Source organism: Chenopodium album, chromosome 17 (genome assembly GCF_948465745.1).
Source record: "Chenopodium album chromosome 17, dcCheAlbu1.1, whole genome shotgun sequence".
NCBI classification, from domain to species: domain Eukaryota; kingdom Viridiplantae; phylum Streptophyta; class Magnoliopsida; order Caryophyllales; family Amaranthaceae; genus Chenopodium; species Chenopodium album.
In genome coordinates, this window is record NC_137850.1 from 3,343,747 (window position 1) to 3,353,242 (window position 9,496).

Sequence of the window (9,496 nt, forward strand, 5' to 3'; positions counted from 1 at the left end):
TAATTAGTACGAATTATTTATTTTAATTTTATTTTTCTACTTTTAGTTATCTAATCCAACACTTTAGGACGTTTGTTAAATTTTGTCATTATAATATCAAACTTTTTAAAATTCTACTCCATAGATAGAAGAGATATGTAAATAAGGATATTGATCTGACTGTCAAAGACACGTATAGAAAACGGTTTAAAATTAAATACACGTACATTGTAAGGTGTACTATTGATAGTTTGATACCTATTGATTCAAATCACCCATTCAATTTATATTTAGTTGCGTATTATAATCACCACTAATTCGTCCTGCTATAAAACTAAGATAGTTAATACCCAAAACAATTAAACGTGGGAAGAGTTACTCACTTACAGTAGTGCAATAGCATATTAATTAGAATATGGGCAACTCGAATAATTAAAAAAGTACGAAGATCTATATAAACGTGGCTTATAATTATACATTTCCACAAAAATAAAATACTAGCTTTTTCTTAGCTATAATCATAGAAACATGGATGAGTTAAAGCCCTCACTAACAAATTCAACTCCTCTTACACCTCTATCTTTCTTGGAGAGAGCAGCTCTTGTTTACGATGATTGTCCTTCAATCACCTACAACACCACCACCTACACTTGGTCGCAAACTAACCAAAGATGTCTCCAAGCAGCCTCCGCCATCTCCGCCCTCGGAATCGGAAGGAAACACGTTATATCGGTGGTGGCCCCGAATGTACCCGCTGCCTATGAGCTGCACTTCGCAGTCCCCATGGCAGGAGCCATACTTAACAACATCAATACTCGACTCAATCCCGCCACAATCTCGGTGATCCTTCATCATAGTGAATCAAAACTAGTTTTTGTCTATCACCAACTATGCTCTTTAGTTCTTGAAGCATTGTCCCGCCTACCCTCCAACCACCCTCGCCCTCGCCTCATCCTCATCTCAGATGATGAGAACAATAACACATCAACCCCATGTGAATTTTGCGCCTCATATGAGGAGTTAATTGCGAGAGGAGATCCTATGTTCAAATGGATTTCACCCTTGAGCGAATGGGACCCGATTGTACTTAACTACACATCGGGGACAACATCATCGCCCAAGGGTGTAGTCCACTGTCATCGAGGGTCTTATATCTCGGCCCTCGACTCGTTGATTGATTGGTTTGTACCAAAGCAACCAATCTACCTATGGACCTAACCAATGTTCCATGTCAATGGATGGTCCTTCACTTGGGGGATGGCGGCTGTAGGCGCAACTAATATATGCTTCGAACGATTAGATGGTGCTAAAATATTTAATCTCATAAGCCAACATAATGTGACTCACATGTGTGCTGCTCCCGTTGTTTTAAACATGCTCATCAATCATTCAAGGCGAAACGCTACACAAACCCTTCAGAAACCAGTGCACATCCTTACTGCTGGGTCTCCTCCACCGGCCTCGATAATTTCTCAAGCTGAATCACTTGGGTTTGTTGTTGCACATGGTTATGGATTGACTGAAACTGGTGGGTAACTGTTTCTTGTGCGTGGAAGCTTAAGTGGAATGAGCTTCCAGCTAATGAAAGAGCGAAATTGAGAGCTCGACAAGGGGTTCGTACCCTTGGGATGACAGCTTTAGACATAATTGATCCATCCACCAACAAACCAGTGAATCGAGATGGAGAAACTGTCGGGGAGGTTGTTATGCGAAGGAGTTCAATTATGCTTGGCTACGTCAAAAACTCCCAAGGGACGTTGAAGTGTATGGGAGAGGACGGGTGGTTTAGGACCGGTGATCTTGGGGTGATCCACCCTGATGGATACATCGAGATAAAGGATCGATCCAAGGATGTAATTGTAAGTGGAGGTGAAAATATAAGTAGTGTTGAGATCGAGTCGGTGCTATATACCTTTCCGGGGGTTCATGAAGCTGCAGTAGTGGCACAACCACATGAGTTTTGGGGGGAGACCCCTTGTGCTTTTATATGCTTAAAACCCGAAGGCGGTCAGGTAGAAGCGAGTGAGAAGGAGATTATTGACTATTGTAAGGCAAGATTGCCTCATTACATGTACCTAAACGGGTTGTTTTTAAGGATGAGCTCCCCACAACTTCAACAGGAAAGATTCAAAAATTTGTGTTAAGAGAAATGGCCAAAGCAATGGTAATGAATCCAACACAAAAACCAAGTCGTTTATAAGTTAGTAACATACATTCTTAAGGTTAAGTTAAAGACCTTGTGCTGCAAAAGATCGAGTGTATTATTTGAAGGTGCACCTATGTTTAATTAAATGCATGGTTCAAAGATTTGATTATTAGTTCCTATATTCTACTTGCACTAGGAATAAACGTGGGTTAGTGACTACTTGATTATCAATTAGTTTGTTTTATGTAGTTGAGATTTTAAACCATAGTGGGTTCATGCTTTACCCATTATTCCAGTTGATTGGTTCCCTTATAATTAGCTGGTTGTTATTATTCGTCCTTACTACTGTATGACCTGGACATTGCTTGTAATATGAGTTCTTGTGTTCAATCCTCATTGTATGCATTTTTAGTAAATCATGACACGCAGTGGCGGAGTCAGGATTTGTAATTCGGGGGGACAAATTTGAAATGTTTAATAAAATCGACAAAAATTTTAAGAAAAAAAAATGATCACATAAATTGCTTAATATATATTTTTGTTATGAACAAGAGAATTATTCTTATATGGAAAAAGATGAGTTTTTATAAGTTTCATTTTATATTAAGAAGATTATCAACAAAAAAAAAAAAAAAATTATTGGTGAACCCCAATTGTAAGTTATGTAATCTCAATAATTGAAAAATATGATTTATCAAATAATAAGCGTTTAAACAATATGAAAATAGATATAAAGGGATTTGGGTTACATTCGAAAAAAAAATAAACACAACTTTATTTGACTAATGAAATTATTACAGTGTGTTCAGTAAAAATAATATTAGAAATTTAGTTTCAAACACTATAAAATAAAAAAATTGAATTTAGACACACATAATTAAAGAGATAAAAAATACGGAGATCTGTATTCATTACAAATAGTTGAATAGCACATTATTAATCATTATCAAAAAGACATTACCTAGGAACAAGAGGAGAAAAGGAAGTCTTATTCAAAGCCCAACAACCACTACACCATCGTTTAACTATGTGATAGATATTGTTTATGTAATGTATATAAACGTAATCACTATATCTTTTTATGCTAACGAAAATCAATTACTCCGTATTTTGTTTTGAAAATGTAGGGACAGTTGTCCCCCCATGTTCCTAATGACACGTGGCATATTGAATGATTATATGACATTATGCTAGTACAAAAATGAGATACACGTGGCACATTAACATTTTTAAAAACGCTTTTAATATATAACTAGTGTGTGACCCCGGGCTTTGCCCCAAGTTACACTTTGAATAATTTCATTTTTTAGACGCTTTAAAAGACATGTTAATTTTTTTAGGCAAAATTGGCCTCAACACTCTAAATTATGGTTTGGGTGCACCCAGCACCCTGTACCTTGGTTAGTGCGTGGTCAAAACACTACAAACTAATGACTTGGGTACCAAACGCTTTTTAGTGAGTTTTCCAGCCACAATTCTCACCGGAGCAGATGAATTAAATTATTATTTTCCGATTTGCGTGTCGAAAAATATCCAGTAAAGGTTTCGGGGGTCATTTTGACCTTTAATGGCCTAAATTGAGTTCAAAACAAGAAAAAAAATAGCATGGGTGCTGGGTTATATATTAAAAATGACTTAATGTTTTATAATCCGCTGAACGAATCATGTTATATATTAAAAATGACCCCCGAAACCTTTACAGGACATTTTTCGGAACGCTAATCGAAAAATTTCACCGACTTCGATGAGAATGGTGGCCGGAAAAATCACTGAAGGTGCGCTTTGCACCCAAATCATTAGTTTGTGGTGTTTTGAATACTAAGCAAAGTACAGGGTGCTGGGTGCACCCAAACCATAGTTCAGAGTGTTGAGTCCAATTTTGCCTTTTTTTTTAATTACAGGTATATTAGATTTTTTTATTTTATTTTATTTTTTTTATCACGGGTATATTAGAATATAATGACAAGAATAACTTATTTGGAATTTTTTTTTTTTTTTTTTTGTGATTATTCCACATTATAATACTTGTATGTATTTATATAAAATTGTGGATTAAAAGTATTTCTAGTTAAGATGGTTATACATGTGGTTTTCATTCAATGAGGTTTGGGGTTCAATTCTCTTTTTATGCATTTTCAAGGACATTTTGTGAAAAACTAGCTTATAAAGCAATTCCGACCCATGGTAGTTTTTTACAACATTTACTCTTTTATAAGGTAGTTTCTTACAAGATTTTTTTAATTAGGTAGTTTATCGCAAAAAAAAAAAAAAAAAAAAAAAAAAAAAAAAAAAAAAAAAAAAAAAAATGTCCCATTTTTAATTTAGAACATTAAGTGATGATGTGGCTTGATGCTCAAGATTGTTGAACGTTGATTTGGAGTGATACTAATGTAAGAAAAATACACATGGCACATACACAAATTTAGGAATGCCTTTTAATATATGGTATAAATATGGATAGATATAATAATAATAATATAATAAATAATATAGTATAGATGAACTATCTTATATAAAGCCTTGCAATTTACAATTGTTATTTAATCACTTTTCTTGTCCTCCTATTTGTTTCCTGCTCCCACAATTTATTTGTTAAACATACTGGTAAATTTATTTGATAACCGTTGCGATTTCGAATAAATTTTTACCAACAATTTTGTAATAGGTCATAGAATTTTTATTTTTTTATAAGCCCTAACACCCAAAAACATCCCTAATGAGGATGACTTTTCGGTAGATTATTCCTTTAATTGGAATATATGTTTATGCACAAACATACTGTTACTATAAACCAAAATTCCTAGTGCAATTCATGATGCAACCTGTCAACCCTAGCAAGTAACGTATATGACACTTACAAAATACCCCTCCGTTTTTAAATACTTGATCCACTTTCCTTTTTCGGCCGTTTTTTAAATACTTGCTCCATTTCCTTATTTGAAAAGTTTTTACAATATTTAATTAATTTCTCTCACCTAGTGGACCCACCATAATTATATTTTACAATAATTCTTATATGTGGCTGGCCACACCATGTGGCTAGTCATCATATAAGCCCAACTCGCAGCCCAGTCCGTTTGTTATAACGGGATCCGTTATACCAAACGGTTCCGTTATTTTAAAATAAAAAAAACGTGCCTTTCTATTTTCATTTTATTACATAAAATCTTCTTCTTTACCCATTTTCTCTCTCCTCAAATTCTTCCCCTCTCATTCTCTCTGTTCTTCAAATTTCTCTATCAATTTCTTCATTTTTTCACATTCTCGTTCAATTTCGCTTCTTTGCTGCTTAAAATGGTGGTGTTGAAGATAAAATGTGGTTCTCGAAATGAAGGATCGACTTCTACCAATTCCGTTGTTGGCTCAGGTAATTTCTAAATCCTAATTTTTGAATTTTTAATGTTTTTAATCACTTTTACTGTACATTTTGTTGTTTTTTTTGCTGTTTTGAACTTGAATTATGATTAACTGTTTGTTGAAACCCTAGATTTTCATTTTATGTTCTTATATTGATGAACTTTGTTCTCAATTATTGTTCATGTTGATGTTTTATTTGTCTTATTTTGCTTTTCCTTTGAATTTATTATATTATTTTTCATTTTGCATGTCTTATTGCTTTTCATTTTCATTTCTCTGCTTTTATTTTGATGAATTTTGTTCTCGATTATATTGTTCTGTTCACGTTGATGTCTTATTTGTGTTATTTTGCTTTTGTTATTTTTGTTATTTTGCTTCTATTCATTTGCATGTCTTATTGCTCTCATTTTCATGTTTGAATTTAGAGTTCTTATATGATTAGTTAAATAAATCTGAGTTACTTTATTCATTATGTAGGAGTTACTTGTTTCATAATGTAGGAGTTACTTGATTGATTATGTACGAGTCAGTTGTTTTATATTCTAGGAGTTACTATACTAGATTCATTATGTAGGAGTTACTTAATTAATTATGTAGGAGTTACTTAATAAATTAAGTAGGAGTCACTTGATTCATTAAGTAGGAGTTACTTAATAAATTAAGTATGAGTTACTTGTTTATATTATAGGAGTTACTTAATAAATTAAGTAGGAGTTACTTGTTTATATTACAGGAGTTACTTGATTGATTCAATAGGATTTATTTGCTTCATTATGTAGCATATAGTTGTTTTATATTGTAGTAGTTACTTGGTTGACTATGTACAAGGTACTTGTTTACTTTATCCTGGATTGTTATGTATTTTCATTGTATTGTATGTATGAGTTACTTGATTTCTTATTTAGGATTTAGTTGATTAGTTGTAGTTACTTTATTTCATTAGTTGTTTTATTATTAGTTACTTGTTTCATTATATAGGATTACTTGTTCATTATATAGAAGTTGCTTGTTTATTACATGTTGTTGTTGCTTCAGTGACTATTTAATTATCTTAGTATATAATGTATCAGTTAATTGTATAATTAGTATATTGTTTTATTTTCTGTTTTTTCAGTTTGTTTACATGTCTATTATATTTGTATTTTTTTCCTTGAAATAGGTAATACAAATCAGTTAGAAAAGGAAGAAGTGGTTCATACCAAGGCAATAAGATATGTACTAGATGGTTCAGGGGCTATTGTTTCTATAGAAGATGTAGCCCAGTTCTCCGATTGATCCAAGCCAGCCGCAAAGCCCTCATCAATAGTCAGATTACAATATGAAAAGGGATGGTTCAAAAAGACCTATTATAAGGTCAGCAAAATATTCTAGAGATGAATATGTGCTTTCTTACACACTATCAGTTGGCGAAGAAACTGCAGTTGGAAATGAGCCATCCTCTTATTTAATTTAGAAGCCATCTCCAGTCTCGATTCCTCGAATTGGCTTGTGGCAATGAACGAGGAGATGGACAGTCTCCATAAGAATGGCACATGGGACTTAATCGAGCTTCCCAAAGGCCGAAAAGCAATTACTTGCAAATGGATCTATAAGCAAAAAGAAGGTATTCCAGGAGTTGAACCTACAAGATGGAAGGCACGCCTTGTTATCAAATGATGCCATCAAAAAGAAGGTATTGACTTTAATGAGATTTTCTCTCCTGTCATTCGTCATACCTCTATTCTAGTCCTTCTTGCAACGGTTGCTATGTTTGACATGGAGTTGGAACAACTCGATGTCAAAACTTCCTTTTTACATGGAGATCTTGAAGAAGAAATTTATATGAATCAACCCGAGGGATTTGTCGTTCCTGGAAAGGAAAATCATGTCTGACACTTAAAGAAATCCTTATACAATCTCAAGCAAGCCCCGAGACAATGGTATAAGAGATTTGACTCATTTATGAGTAAACAAGGCTAAATACGTAGTCACTACGATCAATGTGTCTACTTCCGACAGTACGTTGGAGTCTATATCTATTTGCTTCTATATGTGGATGATATGCTCATAACATCTAAAGATAAGACATTGATCGATAAATTGAAGTCTCAACTTCACAAGGAGTTCGAGATGAAAGATCTTGGTGCAGCTAAGAAAATTCTCGGCATGGAGATACGTCGAGATCGATAGGCTGGTAAGTTATTCTTATCTCAGAAAAGTTATATCAAGGAAATTCTTGATCGTTTTAATATGAGTAATTGTAAGCCTGTCTCTACCCCACTTGCTACACATTTTAAGCTGTCATCTGCATCTTGCCCACAGACGGAGGAAGAAAAGGAGAAAATGACTAGCATTCCTTATGCTAGTGCAGTTAGCAATCTTATGTATGCCATGGTCTATACTAGACCTGATCTAGCATATGCTGTGAGCATGGTAAGCAGGTATATGCAAAACCCTGGAAAGGAGCATTGGAATGCTGTAAAATGGATATTTCGGTACCTAAAAGGTACTGTAGATACGAGGTTGGTATTTGATAAGAACTTAACAACATCAACTGATGTTGTTAGGTTCGTCGACTCTAAATATGGTGGTGATCTTGACCGTCGAAGGTCTCTCTTCGGTTATATCTTCACTCTTTGTTCAGGAGCAATAAGTTGGAAGGCTCAATTGCAACCAATAGCTGCTCTTTCCACTACTGAGGCAGAGTATGTCGCAGCAACTGAAGGTATAAAGGAGGCTGCATGGTTGCGAGGTCTTGTTATGGATCTTGGCATACCACAAGGTGTCACCGGGGTATACTCTGATAGCCAAAGTGCTATCTTTTTCACCAAGAATGATGCTTTGCATTTCAAGACTAAGCACATCGATCTCCGTCAAATACCACTATGTCAGAGATACTATGATCAAGGTGAAATTGTGGTAAACAAGGTACATACTTCAGAAAATCCTACGGATATGCTCACAAAGCCACTTCTTACTACTAAGTTCAATCATTGCTTGGACTTAGTCGGAGTTTATCCTTGCTAGATTAAAACTCACATGACAAGTACTCAAGATTTGGTCCAAGGTGGAGATTGTTGGGTATCATGCATGTGTCCCAAACTCTTGAGAAGCCCAAAAAACCATCCTTCATGCTAGTAATCTAGTATATGTCAGTGCTTGAAGGATAATCCACAAAACTCTTGATTTTTCTAGAAAGCCAACTTGCAATATTTTATAAAGAAGTCTAGAGGATTCTTCCAAAAAATCTCTACACTCCACCGACCTTACACAACTATAAACAGTTGTTGTATTGCTCATTTTTTCCAATCCACTCACACACAAAATTGCTAATTCCAAATTACATAGCCATACTACATACATAAAAGCCTTTCTACTAAATCCACTTTCTAATTCATACTTCCTCCTTTGTATAATTCCACTATTGTTTTTCATACTCCCTAGTGATTTTTATTTTTGAGAGTTATATATTGTAATATTTCTCACCCTAATAAATTAGGGTTTGTGTACTCTCATTTTAATATAGTGGATTTGTTCTCATTGAGCTCGTTGGGTGTTAATTTTAATAGCTTTTTCTTGCCGTTTATACTGTGTCAATTTCTCGATTATTACATTTCCGCTAGCACTCCTACCCTTACAAACACTATTATGGCTAGCTACCGTGAACCTACTCCAAATAAAGGATGATAATACCATCGTGAGACTAATACTTTCTTCGTTTCTTTTTAGTTGCATCACTTTTCTTAGGACATCTAACTTTTCGTTGTTAAACATAAACCACTTGCCCATCAGTTTATCCGTTATGGCTACATCAAAGTAATTTCTTTCACTTGGTTATGAAGGTGGAAAAACCTTTGACACATCGAAACACGAGGAGCATATACTAGTGTAATGGTGGAAGTTCCCATTGGCCGTGTTAAGATATATTACTCCTAATATATCTTTGACTTTGTAAATATTTTGTTTCCTAATTTATTGCTCGAGTATATTGCGTATATATATTTTCCCTATTTTATAGCTTAATTAGTTGCTTGA

At 34.4% G+C, this 9,496-nt stretch overlaps 1 pseudogene; it reads left to right on the plus strand.

Moving 5' to 3' along the window:
- The first annotated feature begins 507 nt into the window (after positions 1–507).
- LOC145587417 (2-methylpropanoate--CoA ligase CCL4 pseudogene) lies at positions 508–2,179 on the plus strand (annotated as a pseudogene).
- Positions 2,180–9,496: the final 7,317 nt, after the last annotated feature.